At 40.1% G+C, this 27,043-nt stretch overlaps 1 pseudogene; it reads left to right on the top strand.

Annotated features, from left to right (window-relative positions):
• Positions 1 to 11,832: 11,832 nt before the first annotated feature.
• Positions 11,833 to 25,790, top strand: LOC143389530 (zinc finger CCHC domain-containing protein 14 pseudogene; annotated as a pseudogene).
• The last annotated feature ends 1,253 nt before the right edge of the window (positions 25,791 to 27,043 follow it).

Below are 27,043 nucleotides of genomic sequence, written 5' to 3'. Positions count from 1 at the left end.
CCAGGAGGCCACCACCTCATCTCAGAGTGGTCTCGGTGCCAATCTTCCCCAGGTGGTTGAGTGCCTCCTTACTGTTGTGGATCCCCCTCCATCTGGGCTTGGATCTTAATGATCCTTCAGAGGAGAAAAAACATGATCCACCGTGACTGGGCCCCAGGCACAGTGGTGCACGCTTGTAATCTCAGCTCAGGAGGCTGAGGCAGGAGGATCGCAAGGTAGAGGTCAGCTTCTGCAACTTAGCAAGGCCCTGAGCAACTCAGTGAGATGTGTTCTGTAAACAAAATAGAAAAACAGCTAGGGAGGGGGCTCAGGAGTTAAGTGACACTGGGTTCAATCCTTGGTACAAAAAAAAAAGTGACAGAGCCCAAATATCCCCTTTATACATTGCTTTAAAATGACAATGTACAGCATCTTGTGCTGCTGGACTCAGGAACAGGAGGTTGGCTGCACCTTCCAGGGGACGCGGGCCAGCTGCACGGCCAATGTCCTGCTCACTGACTAAAGAGTGTCGGACCGCCCTCCGACAGAGGTTGAGGAGAATCACTAGACCAGCTAGTGAGTGTCTCCGGGCTGAGTGAGAGGGTAAGTGTCATGACCTGGCCCGCCACCCAGCCTGGCAAAAATCACACTGAGACGGGAGTTGAGTCAGCCGAGATGGCACAGCAACTCAGTTTATTGTGGAGGGATAGGACTTATATAGAGAGAGGAGAAGGAGGGGGGCAATGGCAGGGGCCAATCAGAGATCGGAGAGTCCCCCAGGTTGGGGTAGCCTAGGCACACCAGCCACAGAAACAGAGCCCCGTTACCCTAGTTACAGAAACAATACCCCATTAAGTATGTGTGCCCCATTTCTGGGGAGTTATTCTTTGTGTTTGCAGAAGCCATATCCAGGCACGTACATGGAAGCCATTTCTCAAGCTCTAACTGTCACATACATGAGAATCACAAAATCAGAATCACAAGACTGGGGATTTCTTTCCCCAGTGATTGCACTTCCGTGGTCAGCAGAGGTCCCAACAATTTCCCCTTTTTTATTTGTTTTAAAGTACGAGTGGGTAAGGCCCCTGTCTTAGGTTGTCCGATACTGCACATGGTCCATCATCGGATGAGCTGCCCTTCAGGCAGCAACCTCCTGTCTTATGTTGGTACCACTGCAATCAGATCTTACCCATCACTGAGTACCTTACAGCTCACCTGGTGACTAGAAAACTTTTCCTTTGGCCTGTTAGGTTGTCCAATACCGTATATGGTCCTTACCAGTCATCAGATAAACTGACCTCAAAGTGCCAGCCCCCTGTCTTAGGTTGGTACCATTGCAACTGGATCTCACCCGTCATTAGCCTCAGGAGATGATTGAGGGGAGGGACTTGCTGGACCCCTAGAAGGCTATGGGTGCTTTGTTTGTGTGAGTCTCTGGTATTGTACCTGAACAGTCATGAGTTGAATTGATTCTATCCTACTTTGAATAAATTGAATGGCCTTATTAGCAATGTGGGGCCCAAAGGTAAAGAGGAGAAGCAGCAAGAGAATGGGCCCAAGGAAAGTAAAGAGGTAGGGCAACCACCCATGTAGCCCCATCCAGAGGAAGTTGGCTTGTAATTCTTTTCTCTGCTTTTTGAGGTCTTCTTGTAGCCATTTTAGTTTATCTTGGACTATTTCTGATTGGTTGGCATAAAAGCAGCATTCTTCCTGTAAGAAAAGACATAATCCTCCATTCTCGGCAGTAAAGAGGTCAAGTCCCCTGCGATTTTGTAAAACCACTGCAACTAGGGAGTCTAATTGTGCTTGGAGGTCCAAGTACTTGCTACAGCTTGTAAGTCATCAGTCAGTTGTTGGGATAAAATCTTATAAAAGTGGAAAGAGGTCCCTAACAGTGTTATGCCGGTTCCAGCCCCAGTGACTACTCCGAGGCTCAAGAAGAGTTGAAAAGCTTGGATAGCTCTCTTAGTTTTCCCCCCAATGTGTTCTAATGTAGGGACAGGAAGGCTCTGATTATTAGAAACAATTGTAACATCAGGCAACAGGATGGCGGGAGCACAGAGTCCAGTCCAACTTTGTGGGAGAAAGCTTAGAGCTTCTCCCCAACACATGAAAACAGTACCATTAGGAGGGAAGAGTTGGGTACCATTGATGGTATTATTGTGTTGGCAGAAGGAGTAATGTATCTGGCCAACATCTATGTTACTGGAATTATCAGAAAAAGGATCAGATCTAAAACATGTGACCAGAGGAGAAAAAGGAGACAAATAGACTCCAGACCTCGGGGACAGGAATAGGCAATAGATCTCAGTTTGTGAGGAGTTAATAAGAATAGCATTGGCCTGTAATGGACCGGTTTTAAGCAAAGTCAGTAATCTTCTGCTAAATTGGGATTTGTTGTGTTAAGCAGCGAGAGGGTGGCTTGTAAGATAGATTGTGTTTTAGGGTCAAGAAATAACTCTCCCTGAATTGCTGGGAGAACTAGAGGGTGGTAAATGGGGGACCCTGGAGTTCAATTATTTTTTCCATAGTTTTTTTTTTTTTTTTTTGCACATAATCTTGGGCTAGGTCTTGTACCCCACTGCCATCTGACATTCCTATGTGCGTTAGGAAAGTCCAACAATAGGTCTTGGAAGGGGAGTCTGTTAGCCAGGGACATGGAATGGCCCTTGTGTTGGAGTTTGGTCGGCCTGACCAGTATCTGGTTGAGTTTTGTTGTCATAAGCTTGCCTGATCATAGCAAGAGGTAGAGACATAGGTATAGGCCTTGAAGACCCCTGAGGGTGAGCAATCCTGTGGGCAATTTGGGGGATCCTTTGTAGCTGGAGTAATAGAGGTAACCTATGGGGCCTGCCAGCAAACATTGGATAAGGACTCTAGGGGACATCCTGCCTGTTTTCCCTGTATGAGGGTAACTGATATTCTTCCATTTGAACATGTCTTAAGAGTAGCATAACAATTAGAGAGGGGAACAGATGGTAGGATAGCAAAAGCTGTAAAGGGGTCGCCCTGGATGCTTTGTAAAAGGGCTTCAGCTTGATGTGGATCATCGAATCCAGCGTTGATCATCAGAACACTTCTCAGGAGCAGCAAAATTAATATCGTAAAATTCATCTTGGGTCCTGAAAAAGAAAAGAGAGAAGAATATCCTCAAAAATCAAAGGGCCTTCTGGGTTTTCATTAGTCTCATCGGGGTCCCCTGCTAGAGGGGGACAATATTTGAGGCCCTTGCAGAGACCCAAATAGGCTTTTGTTCAATAGTGGGGAAAACACAGCCCAATCCTCATCCAGCTGTAATAAGGGAATCTGGGCCCCTCCATCGGACTTGGATCATTTGATAAGGGACAGTTGTTGTCCAATGTTTTTGGAAAGGTGAGAAATGCTCACCTTTGGTCAAATTTAAAATATTGAGAGTAAACAGGGCCATCTTCAGCTGATCATGGGGGTGTTCCCCCTTTTTGTTTTATTAGTTGAGACTTTAGAAGATGATTATGTCTTTTTACAATTTTTGTCCCTGAGGATTATGAGGGATTTCAGTGATGTGGCCAATGTGCCATTGCTGAAGGCATTCCTTGAAGGTTTTGTTAACAAAGCATGGACCATTATCAGTTTTTACTTGATCAGGAAGGCCAAGAGTTATAAAACATTGTAAGAAATGATCTATGGCATGTTTAACTTTTTTGCCTGCATGGGCAGTAGCCCAACATGTATGAGAGAAAGTGTCCACTGATAGGAAGATTTACTTTAGTTTTTTTTAAAAGAGGGAAAATGTGTGACAACAGTTTGCCAGAGATTACTAGGTTTTAGACCCTGGGGATTTACCCTGCTGGTCTAGAGTGGGGGAACCTGTAAAAAGGGGCATGATGACTGGTTTAAATTTTTTTGATATCTTATTTAATTTATTAAGTTATGATTAGTTTACAATTTAAGAAAAAATGTAAAATATTTGTCTAGTGTGTCCAAACTTACATTTTAATAGGTATTTATCATGTCAATAGGGACAAAATCTTAGCTCACATCAGTATAGTCAAATTAGGAAAATAGCTTGAAATATCCTTGAATTAATCAGTTAAAATTTTTAGTCAGTCTAGTATATATATATATATTTTTTTAATTGTTCTAACTTTTTATATCATCTGTTTTGATAATAATATATATTTTTTTATTTAGGAAAATATTTTTATCATTAAAATCTAGAATATAAAGACCATGTTTTACCCAAAGATGATTTCTTTCTTCTTTTTAGGATCCAAAGTGTGCTTTCTCTTTGTTGAAGCCTCTTTTTCTTTTAGGATTTTTTTCTTGTTATACTTTGGAACAGTTTTTGAAAACCTTAGAATCTATAAACAAATTATTGTACTTTGATAAGAAATTTTAATGAAATTTTAATGAAAATATAGTTAAAATTTTTAGATATTTTGTAGACAGATTTATATTTGTTTATCATCTTATCATCTTATTGAACAATATTTTTGAGAATTAGAAACTACTTGAAGATTGGATTTTTACTTAAAAGCAAATTTATAGTAAATATATTTATCTCAAATATCTGTAACTGAAAAGGCAGAGTATCTGATAAATGTATGTATAAAATATATAAATTATGAGTTTCCTGTTGAAGAAAAACAATTAGGCAAATATATATTAACTAAAAATTAAACATGTATTAATTATTTTATAGATTATATTAAGAATAAGGACATAACTTATAATTGTATTAACTTTATGTAACCACGTGGCTTTTAAAAAATATTTGGATTCATTTTAACTTATTTTTACCTAGGAGTGCACTCTTTTATGTGATGTCACTTGATGTAACTGAAATAAAATCCTTGTGTATACATATTTATTTTTTATAGTCAGGAACTAGAATAAGGTTATTTTTGGTCATCACAGGAATATTGCTGACTTTGTTCTTGTGGCCAGCAAATGCATCCTCATAACCTCCAAAATTAAAGTGAAATACAAACAAGCATGTTAGATATCTCTTATTAATAGATTATTTAGTAACACAACTATAAGAAAAGTTAGGTTATTTAACTTAGAATTAACTTAAATTTAGGGCTGTAACACATAAACCTGTGGAATTAAGTTTTGTTTGAAAAAGATCTGTCATTAGCATTTACAGGTACGCATTTTTTAAAAATTTAGGCTCTGGGTAGCTCTGGTAGCAATCTGAAAGAGGAAGTACAGGTTAGTGGCTGGAAGGCAGGGCTGGAAGTCCTGTCTGAGTGACTGTGAAAGAATCAATTGGAAGCCCACGAGAAAGTGTGGGAAGAGGGACCAGGAAGCCCGCTCTTCCGGCCAGGCACTGCATGGTTATCATGTGACGCAAACAACATGGAGTTCGCTGCTTATTGTCAGGGCAGGAAGAACCACCCGGGCCAAAGCTCTGCAATTTTTAGTTTCTTAAGATCCCTTGGGTCCCAGGGATACCAGGCTGCAGGGTGATTACCACCTGGATTAATATTAACAGAAAATAATTGACATGGCTCTAGGCCAGGTGGTGCATTAGGTTCCGCCCTCCCCGAGTCTGGGTACAGTGGAGGAAGAGTCCAATGTAAATCACCAGGAGTACAGGTGGATGACATGAAGGGATTGTGAGAAAACTCAGAACTAGGCAATGGAGGATAAAGAGAATTTTTTGTCTAGGGGCCCATGGAGTGGCATCAAAGGGGTTTAGGGGCCTTTTGTTTTGGCTCCCTTTGGGCTCCTTATTTTCCTTTTTCCTTTCTGGATTGGCTCCAGCTGAAGGTGTACGGTTAGGTCCCTCAAGGGGAGGAGATGTTGATCCGGGTGCCTTCCCTAGTTTTGGGATCTTTGCCTCCAGTTCTGGACGTGGCCTAATGGGCCATGGAGGGAAACAACCCTTGAGAGCAGATAGGGTTGGATAAACTCCAACAGGAGGAATTTCACCCTGATTAACCTCGGCTTTTTGGATCAGTTGTTCAACTTTGTCCCAGGTCTCCCAATAAAATAAATTACTCACTGGTTACCAGGGAGCTGCTTTAATTAGAGTCTCCCAAGTCTTGTATGCCTGAGTGTCAGAAATTTTGAGACCTCTACTCTTAAGGAGGACTCGGAGGGAATGAAGGGAGGGATTGTTTTTTGAAGAATCCTGACCCATTTTTGGTGGGGGTACACTCACCCGTTGCCCGATTGCTCATCAGCGAAGTTCCCTTCCTTACACAGGCCACCAGCTGTCGGACCACCCTCTGACAGAGGTTGAGGAGAATCACTAGACCAGCTAGTGAGTGTCTCTGGGCTGAGCAAGAGGGTGAGTGTCACGACCCGGCCTGCCACCCTGCCTGGCAAAAATCACACCGAGTCAGGAGTTGAGTCAGGAGTTGTGTCAGCCGAGTTGGCACAGCAATTCAGTTTATTGTGGAGGGAGAAGTCTTATATAGAGAGAGGAGAAGGAGAAGGGACAAAGGCAGGGGCCAATCAGAGATCAGAGAGTCCCCCAGGTTGGGGTAGCCTAGACACCCCAGTTACAGAAATAGAGCCCCATTACCCTAGTTACAGAAATAGAGCCCCATTACCCTAGTTACATAAACAATACCCCATTAGGTATGTGTGCCCCATTGCTGGGAAGTTATTCTTTGTGTTTGTGGAAGCTATATCTTGGGGCCGTTCAGGCACTTACATGGAAGCCATTTCTCAAGCTCTGTCATGTACATGGAGAATCACAAAACCAGAATCACAAGACTGGGGATTTCATTTTCCCCAGTGATTGCACTTCCATGGTCAGCAGAGGTCCCAACATAATTATACCAAAACTAAGGTTTCATTTACACTATTTTTATTAAACAGATGGAAGTCTGATGGCTTTGACAAATAGACAACAAAGAAATGAAGATTCAGTGAGGGAAGGAGAGAAAGAGAGAAACACACAGGCAACCTCACATAAAAAAGTAGCTTTGAGGGCTGGGATTTGCTCGCCTAGCACGGGTGGGACCTGGGTTCGATCTTCAGCACCACATAAAAATAAAGGCATTGTGTTCTGTCAATATACACCAAAAAAATAAATATTGAAAAAAGAGTAGCTTTGAGTACTAAAAAGTTATTTTTTTAACCAATAAATCTCTAAAACAACATGGATCTGAAAGTTTTTATAATTCTTACACATTTTTTAAATTCTAAGTCAAGAACTTTCACACACACAAAAAGAATTCTGAGCTAGAACAACAACAACAAAAAAAACTTTAAAAAATGTTTAGAAAAACTGAGAGCTTCCAAAGGTTTACATTGCACCAGAGCCAGTACAAATGTGCTGAGGATGGTAAATATTTTAGTATATGAGAAGATAAATCTATACATAACATACAGAATGAACTTCAGTTTCACATAATTCACATATTGTTATTTTTTGTTGTGAAGCTCTAAAGAAATACAAATATCTTAAAAGAAACACCTGAACCTTGCCAATATACTAAGAATTCTTGCCAAAAATGAACGCATGTAGTACTAACTCTTTATGTATATTCTTTTCCAAAAAGAAAAGTTGTATACTAAATAAGATTTATTTAAGCTTTCTAAAGTCAAATAGCAAAAATGCAATTGAATAAGTGATATTCTAAATTTGTTGGCTCTTGAAATATGCATCTTTTTTAACAAATTGAATTAGGAATGATCAGATTTTAGAAGAATCTTATCATTTTTAAGGAAGCTAGGTACTTTCATTTAAGTACCATTTAACTCAAAACTTGGCAACTCAGAGATGTCACATGACTCAATTATATGCATGTTCAAGAACTGTATCAATTCAACACACACTCATTCAAATGCACATTTTACTGAGCACTATACCAATATCAATGGAGGTCATAAAATCATTAAAATACTGTCCCTATCATGGAGGATTTTATAGTCTAGTTGAAAATTTAAGACCTTAGAAATAACAGCAAACAAAAGAAAGTGCATAAAAATGAGGCTTAAAAGAAAGTCACAATATTGGTGGGTGCTTAAACAACATTTTTGGCTGTGAATTAGCTTGATTATGGCTTCATTATTGCATTAGCATTCTCTTCAAATATAATACCATGCATAAAAAGAGCATAATTTCATTTGGAAAAACAACAACAATAACAAAATAATGGAAACAAGTTTATTCCCAGAGAGTGTTATTAAGGTCAAAACAATGAATAAATAAATCTATACAAAGTATTCTTTCATGTAAATGCTAAAATTAATTAAAACAAATAGTCATGTTTAATAAGGGGAAAGATAGCAATAAGTTGTAAAAACATTAAAACTAACATGAATAGAGAAAATCATCAAAGAGCAGCATTTGTTTTCATAGAAAAACAGTTTCTCCAATTAATAATTATTTTGAGTTTTGGTGACTGGGAAAAACTTCCAAATAACAGAGCTAAGGAGGAACTTTTTGAAAGTGTCATCCTTAGAGAGAAATGAGGAAATCACAATATGCGACTTGGTCATGTACTACTCTTTCGTTAGAAAGGCCTGGGGACTCATTCAACCTGAAGGCAATGGAGGAGCCTCTGCCCTGCCAAATGAAACTCTCACAGCATTCAGATCTCACAGATCTTCTGTTTTCATTTTCATCAATTTTACATCTTCTTTTTCTTTCTAATCTCATTTCTACTAGAACTTTAGCTTTTCAAATGAATTGTGTTACTCTTTCCATCTTACATATATGGTTTGGTTTCTTCACTGGAATTTTGGTTTTGCTTTTTTTCTAAGATGTATTTCATTCAAATTTATTTCTTAGCTTTAAATACTACTTTCAGATTTTAAGCCCAGTTGAGCTAATTTTCTTTTTCTTTTTTCTGCTTTTGATTTCTATATTTCCTATCAAACACATTTCTTCTGAATTTAAGGTCAGAAAAGTTAGGGGTAGCCTCCATTGTGCTTAGTCTGAAATATTGACATTTCCTCTTGCAAGCTTATGTTTTGCTGGTGATCAATACAAAAGAGAAAAAAAATTAGCAGAAACAAGAAATTGATAACTCATTGCTATAAAATTTAAGTTCAGTCTTAAAACTAGTTCCAAAATAAAAATATAGTGACATAAATATGTACAAAAGAATTGATTTTATTATCATATTTTAACTAACTCATGTTTTCATCTAAAATATTTTGAGAGGTCTCCAAAAAATCAATCAAAGTGTACATTTATATTAACATCAGAATACTCTTTCTCTCTATTTAATAAGATGTCATCCACTCAAACTCATTTCTGTCTCTAGTGTGGTGCCTTAAGGCCACCATATTCGATAGTACTAAGAATAAATTTGGGATGCTTTCTTGGGAACTTTTAAATACTAGAGATATATAGAAATAATTTTGACTTTGAGCAAAGAAGCCTATTCCTTATTTTACTATTTAGAGAGTACAATTAGTCTACATTGCTTTTCCCCTAGGATACTATAATTTTGGCAACTCTTTCATTCATTGTGCTTACCCAAGGTACACGTGGGCCACAGACTTTGAAATAGAAAAACATGTTCCATTTGGAGGACAAAGGTTTGTCCTAGTCTAGACTCAGTGAAACTTACAAATGTGGGAACTGCATCAAGAAATTTGGGCAAAAAACTTGAAAGAAAATAAAAACCATTCTCAGTTCACTAATGGAATAAAGAAATTTTTTTGTGTGTGTTTTGTTTTTAAAATGGGGGACTATCTCATAATCTCTAAGAACCAGCACAATGTCAGAAAAAAATTGCTTAATAAAACCACAGCAACAATCACAGCTTACCAACAATAACTCTGAGGTTTATTTTTGCCCTTCTCTAATCCAAAGAGTGTCTCTTATTTTTGGAGCATAGTGCTGTCTCTGGTTAATACAAGTTTCCCTAGCCAGTGCCTCTCAGAGACAGGTTATCTAAGAATGGCAGAAGGCATGAAGACTGTCATGATAGGTTGTTTGCATGGCTTCCTATTACACAGGAAAGTACCTCTTATCTTCTCTGGGACTCAGTTTTTCTCCTCTTAAATTACAATAATAATTAAACTTAGTTTCTAGGAATTCTTGGGGAATTAAAATAACTAGTAGAAAGAGTGATTCATGCACTTGGCAAATTAGTTTTCTTACTTCCCTCTATTCTCTCTGTATTAGTCAAGGTTCATTAGAAAAAATAGAATCAATAGATTGTTTGCATATATGTGTATAAGGTCATAAGGTCCCTTTTCTAATAACATATCTAAATTTCTCTGAGGATAACCAGCTGCTGCATTTCGCCTAGCTGTCTCCTTGCAAAATTCCTCATTGGCAACCTTCCATAACAGGTATTGTCTTCCATTTAGCACAGCTTTACACATACTAGTCCAATCTGCCGGCGTCATGTTCAAGTTGGTAATGGATTCGACCATGCTTACAGTGAAGGGTGCTTGAGGACCATAAGTTGTTACAGACTCTTTTAGCTGCTTCACTGTTTTGAAATCTAAAGCATGGAGAATTCACTACCCTTTTGCCTGCTCAAATACAGGGCATGCTAATATTTGAGGTCCTGTCTCAGGATCCCATCTATTAACTACGGGGGTTGGGGGCCTCCCAGCATATGGAGGTGGTGCTGTTGGGCACTTATGCCCTCTGATGAAAGAAAGGTGTTAGTAGCAGCACCTGTTGTAACTTTTCCCCAGATGGCTTTTTCTGCTCTAAACTTTATTCCTCTATCTGACTAGCTCGAGAGACCTTCTCTTTTACTTGAATCTTTCCCTCTGACTAACTTGAGAGATCTTCTCTTTTACTTGAATCTTTTCCTCTGTTGGACTAACTTGAGACCCCCTCTGTTTTACTTGAATCAATATGACTTCTCCTTCCTCTACCATTGTCTGAACTGAAGGCTTTGGACTAAGCAACCAAGATACCAATGCCCACAATGGCAATGTGCCAACTGGAAGAGTTCCTGGGTTTTTCTTTTCCTTTTCCCTTAAATCTTCAACATGATGTTTCAATTGTGCTATATTTAACAACTCCTCCTTAAAAAGCCATGGGCTACATTTTTGTATTGTATGAACGTATGCCCTGACTGCTCTTAATTTTACTGAGGTGCCTCCTTCCTTTAATAATTTACTTAACACTCTTTTGGTTTGTTTTATACTAATTTCTGATCCCATATTTCTACTATAATACAACCCAACAAGATGACGCCAAACAAAACCAAAACAGAATGAAACAAAAATGGAACAACAGAAAATCATTTTAATATCCTTTCTATCCTTCTGAAATGTCCATCCGTCCTTTCTCTCTATCAATTCCTCAGATGCAAATAGTTTTTCCTCAGATGTGAGTGATTTTTCTTTCATCTCACACATCTCCAGGGACAGACAACTTAAAACAAAATCGAAACAAAATGAAAGAAGAATCTTAAAATGCCTACCCATCCTCTCGCCCTGCCCTCAGGGGCGAGCAGTTTACCTTATCACTTACCCTCAGTTGTTCCCCATATGGGCCGCAAATGCCGCAATCCTGCTGGGCACAATTCACAAGCCACTTGTCAAGCAGAAACAAACTTTATTTTTAGAACACACACACATGCCGCACCACACGAGCTCTTCAGGAATTCCCTCAGAGCCCAACTGCCACCTCTGGCTTCCCACAAGCCTCAGAACCCCCCACTCCTCTGGCTTTTGAGGCTGATTGGCTGGGTCGCATGGGCAGAGCCAAAAACAGTCCCCCAATGTGCAGCTCCGTGGTCTGAAAGGGCAGGGAAACAGCCCAATGAGCATCACCACAGAGGAGCTAATCAGCTGGCAGCTGGAAATATGCTGGGGCCCCTTCAGCTGTGGCTCTCAACAGGGTTTTTCCTGGTCTCTATCCCCCTCACTTCTGCTCACCAGGCTTCAATTACTAGGACTCTTCTCCACATTCTTGGGTTCACTCTGGACATGCGGCACCTGGGCCAACCCATGCTCATGAAAGAAAAGGCCAAGGTGAGAGAGGGATCACTCTGCATTCCATGCCTGTGGGAATCGAAGTGCCCTATAGGAAGAGTCCCCTAGGTCTAGTCAACTGAGCGCTCTTTGTGTTGGGTAGTCACCAAGTCATCACAGCTGTGGAGAGAGGGAATTGAAAAATGGCAACCTGTTCTGACTCATTCCCTCTGATAGCCATGCTCACTGAAAGCTGGCAAGAACAGTTTGGGGTTATCACAATGGGGGAGGGGGAGTTGGAGATCTGGCACCTTCTCAGTTTCACTGGGCTGATATTGCCCACGGAGAGCTGGTGAGAAAGTTTTTGGTTACCACAGCTGGGGGGAGGGGGAATTGGAGATCAGAAACCTTTTCAGTCTTGAGAGGCTTTTCTTGAAGTGGCCAGCATCCCATCCTCCCAGAGCTGAGTGCAGCACCACTTGCAACCTTCATCCAGTACACCCTTTACCTTGCCTTACTCTTCCCACACCAGAGGCGCTTGCTCAGTACTGGTCTACCAGGCCCAGGAGGACACCCCACCTGCAATTCTTTTATGTCCTCTCGTCTTCAGGCCCCTCAGTCCCAGGAGCAAAACAGAATTTCGGATTAGCTCAAGAATCTGCACTCACACAAGTATTACGCTGTCTTTTAGAAGCTCACCTTAGTGAACTTTTTGAGCCTTACTAAGTATGATTTCCTCATTATGAGGGCAAAAAAAAAATCTTAAGACTCAACTGGAGCTAGAAAAAGGGAAGTCAGACTCCTTGGGCCTCAACTTATTGGCCTTGACCTTGGTCACCAGCAATGGACTGGCCCTAGTTTACCCCACCAGACACGTTGGGCCTGTGGAGGGTGGGTGTGGTGGCCATGCTGCAGATCTGTGGTTGGTGGAGGTAGATGGAGGTGGAGCAGCTTGTAAACAGGATGCCCCAGGAGGGCAGATCTTCTTAGTACTCCAGCTCTTCCTCCAGTCCCATGGGTGTGCTAACAGAGGAAGAGAGCTCAGACAGCTCCAAGGAGAACAACATATTTGTACATGTGCAATTGGAGGATTCAGATAAGGAGAAGTCTGTCATGCTCCTGAGTCACTTCACTGAGAGCTCTGCCTGACCTATGACCCATGTATTACCTGTGCAAAATGAGGCTGGCTACAGCCCTTGACTAGCAAGCCATCACCCTCTGCTCCTGCAGCTCTTGCCCAAAGCCTTACATCTGACACCCAACTGAATGCTGAGTTGTGTGCACAAAGCTGACAGAGGAGGTGCCAACAGGAAGTTCCTCTCATCCTCTGTGCACGAGTGTTTTCTTTGGAATAAAAGGGGTAAATGGTCTGGCCCCAGGAGTCGTATTACAGTGTTAAAGAGCTCTCTGGTAGTGCTGTGCTCAACACCTCGCCCTCATCCACACCCCATCCCCCCATGCAGGTCCTCTCCTGACTCTCCGAGAGCAGCTCCATGTCATCAACTATCTGCTGTGGGCCCTTGACAAAAGTTGTGCCTGCAGCCACTCTAGACATGGTTCTGAAGATGGCACAGCAGATAGCCCTGGTAGTTCAGACCACCATCACAGCTGCCACCATGATGCCCAGTACTGCCCTTCACATGGCATTTAGCTTTCTGTTTGTTACAACAGAGGCAACAAGGGGTTAGCAGCTAAACAGCATCTTCAACAAAGTTCCTTTGAACTTCTCTCCCCGACTCTCCTGACACTGATGATCCCTCTTTTTCTCCCTCCAGATTAGAAGCTTCTTGAAGTGAAGAAGGGTGGTTTAAACCATTTCCTCATGACCTAGCGAAGTCTCAAATGCTATCTTAAAATTTGTTTTTGGATAAATGATCTTCTTTTGGAGACCATCCATACCAGGTCCTCTCTGAGCAACTTAGTGTAAGGCAGCAGGAGGAAAAGAAGAGACTTCCACCAAGCACATTATCCTAAGGTAGCAGTGTTTGAAGGGAAAGGCCCTGACCTGCAGTTGCTACAGGTGTGATGACAGGTGCAAGCAGAAATCTGGAAGGAATAAATTGGAGGAGGGTAGCTATTTTCAAACTGGCTGCCTGTTATCATCACCTGTGGGAAGACTTGCCTGTCCCCTCGCTCAGGCCTCACCCTTCCATGGAAAGCAGAGTCTCATGGTGAGGTCCTGACTCCTCAGTGATCTGCTGCAACCTTCTGGTCCTGGCTCTAATTCTCCCAAATCTGTGTTCAGTTGGCATCCTGGTAGCTTAAAATTTACTACTGTCTGATATTTCTATCACATCAATTGAAAAATTCAACAAATTGCAAATTAGTTCCATCCCCACTTTTCCCCTTGGTTATAGGTGGCTCTTAGCTATATTTCTGCTGGTATTTAAAAAGCTCCCCAGATGTTTCAAAGGGCATCCATATTGAGGAGCTTCTATCCAAATTGTTCCACTTTTGGTCTGAAGTGTCCCACTAGATAATATCTGTTGCCTCCTTCCTGCCTTTGAGTTAGTGTCATTGCTTGCTACTCAGATGGCCTCTATGGAACCCTTATGCAGTACAGAAGAGAGAGTAGATTTGTAGTTTTGTTCTAGTTGTTACGTTTCTTTGTATACAATTTAATTTCTTTTAAAACTGGCCAAATCTCTTTCAGTGTCCTTTTAGGGTTGAATCTATGGAGACAAGCAAACTTAATGGAGGAAATGGGGGAAACTTGAAGTAATGTGCAATTAAGAACCCTGATTGTCCCCTTGTGTGATTGTAATTTCCCATTTGGAGGCATAATTATGTGTGGTGTAATCCCCTGGCAGGGATCTGATTTTAGACGAGTGGGCTCCACCCATCCAAGGGTAGTCTCACAGGTACCACATACTGGACTGATTTTATTGCATCTGAAAGACCTGCAACCAGATGCACAGCTCTATTCCCCTCTCAGGCTGGATGAGTCATGTTTTGCTCTGCATAGTAGACTGCAGTGTTAACTTAAGTGAAACTACCATCACCACCACATGATGCAGAAGTTCAGCTAAACAAACTTGGACTCAGCAAACCCTGAAATGCGGAAATTCCACTCTTGAAACTGGTACTGCACTCCTAGAGAACTTAAGGGTAACTTTAGTATGGCTAAGAGAAGGCAGAAAGAGGTTGAAAGGGCTTTTTAAAATTGTATTGAGGATGACAGTCTAATCAGGATATGTTCCAGGATGACATCTGGAACAAGAGGCACATTTCAGTGCATACTGCTTTGTACTGTCTGCAGGAGATAGATTGTCAAGGGCAACTTACTTCAAGGGCTCTAAATTGATTTCTGTAAAATCTTTGTTGTTCAGACATTATCCTCTATAGTGTTAACAGCAAATTCTTCTTAAAATATTTTTTATCTGAAAACTAATGGTGATTAGGATAAGTGGAAAATTATCAACTTAAACATTGACATATATTTGCAGGAAAAAAAATCAATAGAAACCTCTAAAGGATATTTTTGTGTCAGTAAATGGACTTGAATTAGATGCTGACTAGATCACAGAGAGGAGTTTCTAATCCCAGCTGCTAGGGCCTTGTAAATGTGACTTGACTATCCCCTCTCATCAGCCCATAGGCAGCGGGCCACAGACTGAGTAGCAAGTATATATCTGCTGCAAGTTTGGTCCTCAGGGAGAAGCATCCTTGCTGCTCCATTCACCTGCCATCAATAGAGAGAAATTCAAGATTGTATTTTCTTACAGTGTTTGCTCCTATTTCCTTTTTTCCCAGCCTTTCTGCTCTCCATATGAGAATAAAATATCTCTTGGTGCAGTTTTGCATATAATTTTATAGTGTTATAGTCTCCACTGAATTTTTTTCTAAAAGAATATCTGGTATCCATTAAATTTTGTGAACTAGTTTTCTCTGCAGAAACTATTGTTTTCTCTTATGCTAATCTGATGGATAGAGCACCGTGTTGAAATAGACTCTTGGAGAAGGAAATACTATACAAAATGAATATGATCATTTTCTTTATTTTCTTAAATTTTACTTTATAGCAGGCATGAATGTGATTGAATCTCCTCATTGCCATGACTTGCTTCAGGTCTAGGGAGAACCTCGAAGCTGTGCTTCTGAGGCAACTCTCTCCTTTCCACCTCCCCATGTTAAATAACCAGTTAAGACCAAAAGTGTCCGATCAATTCCCATTCCCTTAGCCTGGCCTTCAACAGCATACATCAGCCCATCTCCCTGTTGCCATCATGCCAAACTCATTAGTTCTTCAGTATTTCTTACTTCAGCAGGCTCACATTCTCTGTGTGTATTATACTTTTCTTATTTTTACAGAGCTACATGATATAAACAATGCCAGTTGCTTTCACTCAACATGGTTTTGCAGCTCAGTCATATCATTGCATGTCTCTTGAGCCCATCTTTTGAATTGCCAGGTAGTATTCGACTATGTGACCATTCCACAATTTGTTTATTCATGCTTCTACCAGAAACATTTGGGTTTTCTCCAGAGTTATGCTATTATTAATATAACTACTATGAACATTCCAGAATGGTCTTTCATGGACATATGTTTTCATTTCTCTTGGGTAAGTTCCCAAAACTGTTATTGTTGATTTATTGTTTAGGTATATGTTTAACTTTATAAGAAATTATCAGTTTTACAAAATTTATTTTGTTCTCTCATTAGTAATTACAAAAAAATTATAGTTGATACATATCCTTTCTAACATTTGGAATTGCTACTATATCTATGTATGTATGTATGTATGTATGTATGTATGTATGTATGTATGTATTTATTTATTTATTTATTTATTTATTTATTTATTACCAGGCATTGAAATCAAGAGCACTCAACCACTGAACCACATACCCAGTCCTATTTTGTATTTTATTTAAAGACAGGGTTTTACTGAGTTGCTTAGTGTCTCACTGTTGCTGAAACTGGGATTGAATTTGCCATTCTCTTGTCTCAGCCTCCTCTGCTGCTGGGATTACAGGCATGTGCTATTGCTCCCAGCATGTTTAATTTTAATTAGTTATATGAAATGGTCTTCTTGTGGCTCTAATTCACATTTATTTCAGGAAAATATGATTATCTGAAGCTTAGTTCTTACCCAAGCAGAAGTTCAAAGGTCATAGCCATGAGGAACAAGATTTAGATTCAGCATACCCTACAGGTTGCAAACGAGAGGGGAAGGAAAAGGCAACTTGTTAGTACTCAAATCATGAAGTGAATAGCTTCTGGATGACATCATGAGATAAAATGCATACCAAGTTTCAATAACACATTCTTTCCCTTTCTGTGACCAGCACTGTTACACGCATGCATTCATATACCTTCCACATGTTCACACAGGATACATGTTATATGGCAGGCTTTAAATCTTTCCTCACATAAATCTGCAGTGACATAGTCTATTAAGAAGTATCTAAAATATGAAAACTACTAGTAGTAAAAAGTGATTAAATATAAAAATTAAAAGAAATATGCTCTACTAAATATTCTATGGTATATTCATACTTGCAAAGGAAGACCTACAGGAGCTAACATCTACTTCATTTATTAAGCTAACATTGTCAGAATTATATGCAGTTCCCCTTCAAAAAATGTAAATCCAGGATCAATTAATAAACAAATTAACTACAATTAAGCTCGTCAAACTGCATGTACAGAATATGTTGAGAATAGTGAAGTGGTATCCTATTTTCTTTAGAAGTTCATTATGATTTCTATATCTCATTATGTGCCTTACTAAATAAATTTTAAAATTAAATTTGATTTTCAAATTGTAAAATATTTGTCTTATGAAATTTTATTTGTCTTAAAGAAAAAGCAAATATTCTACTCATCCATTTTTAAAAGTAGAAATGAGAAAGCCAGGTTTGGTGGCACATGCCTATAATCCCAGCATCTTGGGAGGCTAAAACAGCAGGATCATGAGTTTAAAGCCAGCCTCAGCAAAGGTGAGGCACTAGTCAATTCAGTGAAACCCTGTCTCTACATAAAATACAACATGGGGCTGGGGACGTGGCTCAGTGTTTGAGTGCCCCTGAATTCAATCCCTAGTACCAAAAAAAAAAAAAAAAAAATAGGAGTTGCTGCAGTAATTCACATGCAGGGCAGCATGAGAAAGAAAGAAAAAGTAGAGTAAGCAAAGCAGCAGCAGAAAAAAGTCCTTTATTCTATACAAGCAATTTTTTTATAGTATTATGAACACAGAAGACAGCCTTCCAACAGCAATAAAGCAGGTCTTTCAGCTAATTAAACATAGCATACAGAAGTTTTATTTTCTAATCAGAAGTGGCCCGCTTCTCATGACTAATCTACTCTCAGCCTGGAGCATGCTGAGCTCTGTTCTTGTTTATAACAGTTAATAAATTTTTTCTCAGTGCCCTCTTAGCCCACTTGGCAGAATATCCCGTTTGCAGGCAAGTCCTCCCAAGAACAGCAGACACCTCGTTTTCAAGCATATCCGCTGTTATCTAAACCTTGAAGGAGCCTCTCATTTCGAGTAGGCCCTCCCAAGGACAGCAGACACCTCGTTTTTCAAGCATGTCTGCTGTTACCTCCCTATACCTTGACAAAATATCCCATTTGCAGGCAGACTCCATCAAGGATAGTAATAGTAATGCAGTCACATCTGATTCTCTACAGGAGTGAGTAATATAATGGGTAATATGTCTCATTTTCATTATAGAAAAAAAAAAACAAGGTGAACAAGTAATCACAAAAGTGAATAAGAAGAAATGGAAATAAGAATAGGTGGGTCAGAAATGGATAAGACACCTGGGGTTGTGACTCAGAAGTAGAGCACTTGTCTAGAAAGTGTGAGGCAGTTGGTTCAATTCTCAGCACCATGTATAAATGTATAAAATAAAGATAAAACTCCATCAATATCTGAAAAATATTTTTCAAATGGATAAGACAGGACTGGACGTGGTGTATGTATTCCACACAACGTTTGGAGCTCTAAGCCCAGCACTGAAAAAAAGGATAAATATGTTCTCCTGTCCAGAGTTAGCTGGAGAAAAACACCGATGAATCAGACCAAAATGATGGATGTGATCATAGGTAAATCTGAGAACATGAACAGAGGACACAATGATTAGAAGCCAAAGAGCAGTTAAAATCATCTTGGGAATTCATGTTAATATAACAAAGGAATCAGGGCTATCAGAAGATTCACAGAATACCATTGGCTTTTGAAACACCACTTATTCACCCCAATTTTCTTTGGTTTTGTACCTATTACAGAAAATTGCTGTTTTCTGTCTTTCATTTTGTGAGTAAACATATGGGAAATGCTCATATTTCATATTTCAGAGATTTATTTTGGAAACTCAGATGTATAGGTTAAATTTTTATATGCATAAGTCCTCTGACATCTAGAATTCTGACTACCTTACTTATGTGCTCCTAAAAGATTAATATTCAAACATTTAATAAAGCACTTTGTCATTCTGACATTTAAATAAATTAACAGTTTTTGATCTAGTTAAGTCCCAGTAGTGAGAAGACACAGTGCAAATCCCTTAAATAATGGTAGAAGAAACATTCAGAGATAAGTAAGTCAGCACTCATCACATTTTACAACTGCTCTTTGACAAGCTATTTCAAAGAGTAAGATCCATCAGTCTGCTTTAAAAGAAGTCTTGCTCCAAGTTAAAGCAAATTTTATATAGTACATGCCAGAGGCCTCAGAAATTTGATCAACAAATAGAGCTATTATTCCACGTGTCTGAAGTCTTGCAGAATTATGTATATAACTCACCCATATATAGAAGACACATCCATTACAACATCAATCATGACACAGCAAAGTTCATAATACCGCATATACGTGGGGGGACTGTCTGCAGCAATGTATACATTGGTGAAAAGATTTTCCAATACCTGAATTCTTGAAAAAACAAAATTGTGGAAGTGTTCAGTATCTTTTAAGAATCAAAGTTAGCAAAAAAGTCAAAGACCAAAAATTATTAAATAACATATAAGTCTGTACAACACAATACCAAAACAAAAATAGTACTTGTTCCAGAAACACTTCTATTATCAAAGAATAAAAGTTGAATTATATCTCTATTTTACTAACATAATTGCATATGTTAAATGTTTTTCTTATTCCTCTTTGATTAAGTGAATCATTTTCTAAGAGATCACCAAAAAATTTAACAAAAAATTATCCAAACTCAAGCTATACATAATTATAATCCATCTCTGATTTGAGTGATCATGCTACCAGAAAGTTCTTATGTGGGCAATCAGTATAACACAAAAGATTTACAGTTTGATGTCAACATCTAGCATAAACCAAAAGCCAAAGAAACCACTAAACACTGAATAATTTCAAATTAATGTTTGGAAAATATAATAGATACATATTAAATTTACTGGGATGGGAGAAGTGATCCTTTTTTCTTAAACTTAATCTTCAAAATAAGAATACAAAAATATAAAGCTAAGATTACATTTGGTGGCTGGGTGTGGTGGCATACATCTGTAATCCCAATGGCTCAGGAGGCTAACGCAGGAAGAGCAAGAGTTCAATGCCAGCTCAGCAACTTATTGAGGTCTTAAGAAGCTCAGGTAGCTCCTCTCTCCAAATTAAATATGCAAAAATGGCCTGCAGATGAAGCTCAGTTGTTAACTTCCCCATACCGAAAAATCTCCCCAAAACAAACAACAACAACAAAACACATTACAGTGGGAGAAGAAAGGAGGATACTTTTTAGAGGAAGATAGTTTGAATTTATTTTTTAGAATGTTTTAGTGGTAAATGGAAAAAATACCTTTATTTTATTTATTTATATGTGGTTCTCAGGATGGAACCCAGTGCCTCATATGTGTGAGGCAAGAGTTTTACCACTGCTCCACAACCTCAGCACTGAATTTTATGTTTTAAGCACTAATTTCCTATAAATGATTTAAAAATTTAATCCAGGCAAACTAGAAGTCAATGAGACTTTTTTGCATGGTTTTCTAGGGGAGTTACTAAAAGCTCTTGGACCCTGAGGCCCAGAGAACATTATTGAGCTTATAGGGAAGACACCATAACAGACTTAGGATAAGATAATTACTACATTGGGTTGCTCCTCTGCTTCCCCAGTAATCTGTTACTATCATTAAAGAACATTTTCTTGGTATGTTTAAATGCTCATTTGTATCAATATCACAAAAAATAAGATGGGCAAAGTTATTTCCTCTATGCTTATAGAAAGCAAATTCAAAATCATTAATCTTAATTAGCAGGTGATCTTTAACAGTAGTTTCTTAATTAAATAATTATAAATAAGCATACTTTCAACTATTTCAAAGAAAAAGGGTGCAAACTTATAGAATAAATCCACCTAGCACAAAGGATAGAGTTTCATAAAAGTAAAGTGTTTAAAAACTAAGAAATATTAGAATCAGTCCAGACTTGAAAGTGTACCACATTTACAAAAGACCCTTGCTACTATTAAAGATAGTATGGAAATTCAAGCTAGACTTTAACACAAACATAACAAGAGATTATTTGCCTAAGGCAACTAGAGGTTGGGGGTGGAGCAAAAGCACCAATGTATACATGTCACATGAATTCAATCACCAGGAAAATGTGAAAAGAAAGAAAAATAACTTCTTAATTTCACCAAGGTTACAAGATAGCTTGGAATTCAACAAAGAAGAGACCGGAATATTTCAGAACTAGGAATGGACCTATCAGTAACAGAAAGCTATGAGGTTGTAATGACAGAGATGGGAATATATCTTCAGGGCTCTCATATTGAACACACATGTTGTTTTTTGAGGGAGGGATCTCATTTCAAATATACATATTTTTACCTAACATGGATTTTTTTCTAGCCCAGCATCTGCAAGGTCATTACTGGCCTTCTGACGAATGTCCCTCTTTGTTTCTATTCTGTGAGAATCAGACAGACCATCAACTTTGGGAATAAATCCCTCAAAATTCATGTCTGGTTTAACTTTTTAGGCTTTTTTTTTTTAAAAAAAATATATTTATTTATATATTTTAGTTGTACACAGTACCTTTTATAAAAAAAATTATTTATTTTTATGTGGTGCTGAGGATCAAACCCAGGGCTTCACACATGCTAAGTGAGCACTCTACCTCTGAGCCACAACCCCAGGCTCAACTCTGTATACTTTAGAAACAGTAATGGGAAGTCTTGTTGAAGTCTCCCTGTAGTTATCCTGTAAGTCAGAAAAATCATTTTATAAAAAGAATCTTATAAAGGTCAAGGAGTTAAGAAAGTGTCAAACTAACTCTTTCCCCAACACAGAAAATATATTACACTATTTATTCAGAAATATCCAAGTATTCAAATATGCTAATAGTTAGTTCTTCCATTTCTCAAGATAAAAAATTAAAATCCCAAATTAATGCCTCAAATTTTAATACTGATAATATAAAGGAAAGGGGAAATGAACAATTCTTCTAAATAGTTTTTTAAAGCAAGCCCAGCTCTGGCATTTAATAGATGTGTGACTTTAAACAAGTTGCTTCAACTCTGCGATTTCTGTTTACTCATCTAAAAAACAGGAATTACAATATTAACTTCACAATGTTGTGAAGATTAAATTAGATCATGTATGTGAAAGTTCCCAATATATGGTCTACTACTCAGAATGCATTCCTAAATAATATATCAGCTATGAAAAGTAAGATTCTTAGGAATAGGGACAAGTACCATTCATCTGACGTTCTGGCACACAGTAGGCCCTCAAAAAATGCTTGTTGGACTAAATTCAATTTGGACACTCAAAGAAACTAATCACTCTAGTATATATTGACTCAGTTTTTTCTCATAGTCCATCTTATGGGCACTGACAAGATCTTTTTGATTAGTTGTAGTACTACTATAATAGCTAATAGTAATGTGTAGCAAAATTTACTGGAAAGCCAATGCTAAGTGTTCATTAACTAGGGCTCAGGATGTAAAGTAAACCTCCTAACCAAATGATTCTTTCAAATTACAAAGACATGCCTGTTCCAAAAGCACCTCTGCAATTGCATCAAATACTGTTATGGAATCTGGTGGTAAAGAAATGAGATGCAAACAAATGAAAATAAGATGAACAATTTTTCATTGTTTCTACATATTTTTGCCACCAGGGAAGACAAGTAAACATAATTATTTCTAACTATCTGTGCATCAATAACATATATCAATGTTCTTGTTCCCCTGAATATAATCTCGCTGTCAAAGGTTGGGTCAAAAAAGTCCATCGGCCCAGAAAAATCCCAAATTTGGAAATTCACAAAGTAGCTATTGGAAATGTCATCTTTATAAATCTTGTTGGTGCTCTCCAAATAGAATGGGTAACATCTTATAAAACACTACCTGCTAGGAGAAAAAAAAATGTTATGTGTCTTCAACTTCAGAATTTAAATTTAAAACTCCATCCTGGATTACCATTAGAAAACTTGATCTTTTGGCATAAACAAACAAACAAACAAACAAACAATCTAAGATAAATACTTAATGTTTATAAATGCATTGGTACTATCTTTTTACTTAGAGCTCAGGAAAACACTAAATCATTTTCCATTCAATCTATTTTAAAGCTGAAATATTTTATGCTATTTTCTCTGCAACATACTCATTACTAGCTTTAGCACTCTATTGTACCCACATTGTTGTTGTTGTTGTTTGGAGGTTATTTTTTGGTTTTGTTTGTTTGCTTTTATTGGGGATTTAAACTTGCCCAACTCTAATATAATTTAATGAAACTTTTGTAGCAAAATTTCCAGAAGTTTGGTCATTCAAAAATTACTCCAATGCCTACCCCAGGCTCTGAGGAATAATAAACAAGAAATCTTCCCTCATTAAGTTTGCTCTGTTGTGGACAAAATAAACAAGGAATATAATTATACAGAAAATGTCCAAAACATAAGGGGGACTTGTGGGAGCTGACAGGTTAGATAGGCAATTCTCTTGAGAAAAGAAATGGTAAATGCAAATAATAAGAATTACAATATTCACAATCCATACAGTCATAACATTAAATTAATTTGCCTCACAGTAACACTGTAGAAAAGAAAATGATTTCCAAGGTTTTGTAACAAATGGGAGGAGCTAGAATCAGTTTGCTAAAAACCTACCATAAATACACCCAAGCCTTTGTAGAGGTGAGAAGCAAAGTAAATAAAACACAGTAAAAAGCAAATTCAAGAGGGTACTTTTAAAAAACATGACAACTATAAAATATCACACAGACTTTTTCTTGCATAGACTTTTTCAACAGAGTTGAAAGGGGGAAATACTAGGTGTGCACAATAATAGTTTAGAAGTTTGTTTTGTGTGTAATGAGGGTTATACAAAATTACTTACAAGAGGAAGCGAGGGGAAAGGAAAAATAATACAAGGGGGAGAAATGAATTACAGTAGAGGGGGTAGAGAGAGAAGAGGGAAGGGGAGGGGAGGGGAGGGGAGATCGTAAAGGATAGGAAAGGCAGCATAATACAACAGACACTAGTATGCCAATATATAAATCAATGAAAGTGTAACTGATGTGATTCTGCAATCTGTATACGGGGTAAAAATGGGAGTTCATAACCCACTTGAATCAAAGTGTGAAATATGATATATCAAGAACTACGTAATGTTTTGAACAACCAACAATAAAAAAAGTCAACTTTGCCTTTATTTTCCTCTTTACCTAATAGTAGATAGTCCTCCATTCGTTTCTGACAGACCCAAAGTGAAAACAAATTGACAAATATGTATCTGCAAAACATTTTCAAAGTTTTCAAAGATGTTTCTAATTACAATCTACAAGGCGAATACCACCAGTAACTACACTCACCATGTCACTAGGATTTAAGTAGATGGAGTGACAGTACCCAATTTCCAAAAGTGTTGGAGCCAAGACTCTTCTGGAGTAGTAAAGTATTTAAATACCTGGTGCCTTACTCACAACCCTTTTGGACCCTGCTCCCTAGGGCTTGGCTGGGAATCCCTGCAAACTCAGGTCACCTAAAGCAAGCAAGGGCAGGAGATGGAATCCAACAAGTTCTGCTTCTGAGATCTGGAGAGTGTGTTTCCCCTCGTCAATGTCCCAGGGCCTGTGTCCCCATGGGAGGTTTCGGTCTGTCTCCAGTCAGTTTTGCAAAAGTTCGGGATCCCCGTGCATTTGGCTCCATGCCCACTTGTGGGAGTGTGAGAGAAAGTGCGCTGTGACCCAGGTGTAGGCCAGTGTGACCATCACCCTCCTCTGTGCCTCCAGGTAGTGGCCACCTGGGACACTGGAGGGGAGCCAAGGGACGACAGAAAGACCCAACACCACCAACTCACCCTCTGAACAGAGGACTTGCGGCTGTGCAGCTTCCCCAAGAGCGGAATCCTCAGCTGTGAGCTGTTAGCGGGCCAGGGCCATCACCTCATCCTTCTGTCAACCAGAGAAGAAGTCCTTTGGGAACCAATCCACTCAGTCAGAACTACATGTCAGGGGGTCTCCTCCACCCCATACTGCAGGGACACGGTGGCAGAAACCAGAACATCACCGCCTGTGCCCTGACAGGCCAGGACAGAACAAGCAGTGCCACAGCGCCCCACCTACCCACAGGCCTGCCGCCACCGCAACCGCCACTCCCACTGTTGCTGCCGCCAATGCCTCTGACCTGCCTGCCGCAGCTGCCTCTGTCTCCCACCCGACTGCCTCCACAATCACCTCCGACCCACTTGCCGCCACTGACGCTGCTTCTGACCGGCCTGCCTTGGCTGCTGCCTATCCACCTGTCACTACAGATGAAGCCCTGCACGCCACCACCAAGGAAGCCCTGCTGCCGACGCCCCGCCTCCTGCTGCGGACGCCAGGCCGCCTGACGCCCACGCCCCGCTGCCTGCAGCTGTGGTACCTCGCTGCCTGCTGCCACCGACGCCCAGCCTGCCACCGACTCCAGTTCTGCCACCACGGCTACCGCCGGCCAGCCTGCCGCCACCCCGGCCCCGCCTGCTGCTACCTTTGCCTCGCCTCCCGCCACTGAAACTACCGCCCCACCTGCCGCCAATCTGCCTCCTCAGCCTCCGGTGCCGCCACCGCCGCTCCACATGCTCCCGCGCCCACCACTGCTGCCTCCTCCCGGCCTTCAGCTGCCGCCTTCCCACTTGCCAGCGCCCCGCATCCTGCGGCTGCCCGGGCTGCCAAGGCCCCGCCTCCCGCCACCTCCTCGGCCTCGCCTGCTGCAACCTTTGTCTAGCCTCCCGCCCCTGGAACTATCGCCCCTCCTGCCGCCAATGCTGCCTCCGCAGCCTCGCGTGCGGCCGCCGCTCCACATGATCCCGCGCCCGCTGCTGCTGCCGAAGCCTAAACCACCGCTGCTCCACCTGCAGCTGCTGCCTCCTCCCAGCCTTCAGCCGCTGCCGCCCCACTTGCCAGCAGCCCGCATCCTGCGGCTGCCCTGGCCCCGCCTCCCTCAGCCCTGCTTCCTGCCACCACTGCTGCTCCTCCTGCTGCCGCCACCGCCTGTTGCCGCTGCGGTCACCGCCCCTCCGCCTGCTGCCTGAGCCGCTTCTTAGGAGCTGTTGAGGTAGGTGTTGCCTTGCACGTGCCCAGAATCGCCTGACTCATGGTAGTGGGGCTGGGATGAAGATTCTTGAGGAGTGTGGCCCTGCCTCAGATTCTTGCAAATCTTAGTCCCTCTACCCTTGGCCAGGCCCTTCACCACCCGCACCATGGTCCTGCCCTGTAGCGCAAGGCTCCTCACAGTGTCTCTACATTCTTCCCAGCTCTTGAGAGCACCCACAACTGGAGATGCTTTCTGGGATTTGGGGGAAGAACTGATTGTTCTGCTCCTCTAATTATACTCGTGGAACCAATAATTATTGATGCCTTGATACTGAGTATCCAACAAACGTCTTGAAACTGGAACGGATTTGGACCCTACCTGCCCTCAAAACTGCTTTAAGATTAAGAGATGTCAGACCTCTGAGAAAATTGCCTCCAGAGATTAAAAAAGAATAAAAATAATTAGAAAGCAAAAATTCCAGAAACTCCTCAAAATCAAAAATTCTAGAAACTCCCCAAAAGCAAAACTTGAAATGACTACATCCTACATAACACCCTAAATGAACACAAGTGAAGTATTGTGTAGGCACTCTATTGGATGTTTATAAGTAGTCTGGAGATGATTTAAATTATATGGGAGGTTGTAGGTAGGTCCTATGCAAAGTCTATCCCATTTTATGTGAGTGTTGAGCTTCCACAGATTTTGGTAATGGGTTAGGAGGGTCATGGAGC

The sequence above is a fragment of the Callospermophilus lateralis genome, unplaced genomic scaffold, assembly GCF_048772815.1.
Source record: "Callospermophilus lateralis isolate mCalLat2 unplaced genomic scaffold, mCalLat2.hap1 Scaffold_63, whole genome shotgun sequence".
In the NCBI taxonomy this organism is placed as follows: Eukaryota; Metazoa; Chordata; class Mammalia; order Rodentia; family Sciuridae; genus Callospermophilus; species Callospermophilus lateralis.
Note: the sequence above shows the minus strand (reverse complement) of the source record. Positions and strands in the feature narration are given on the sequence as shown.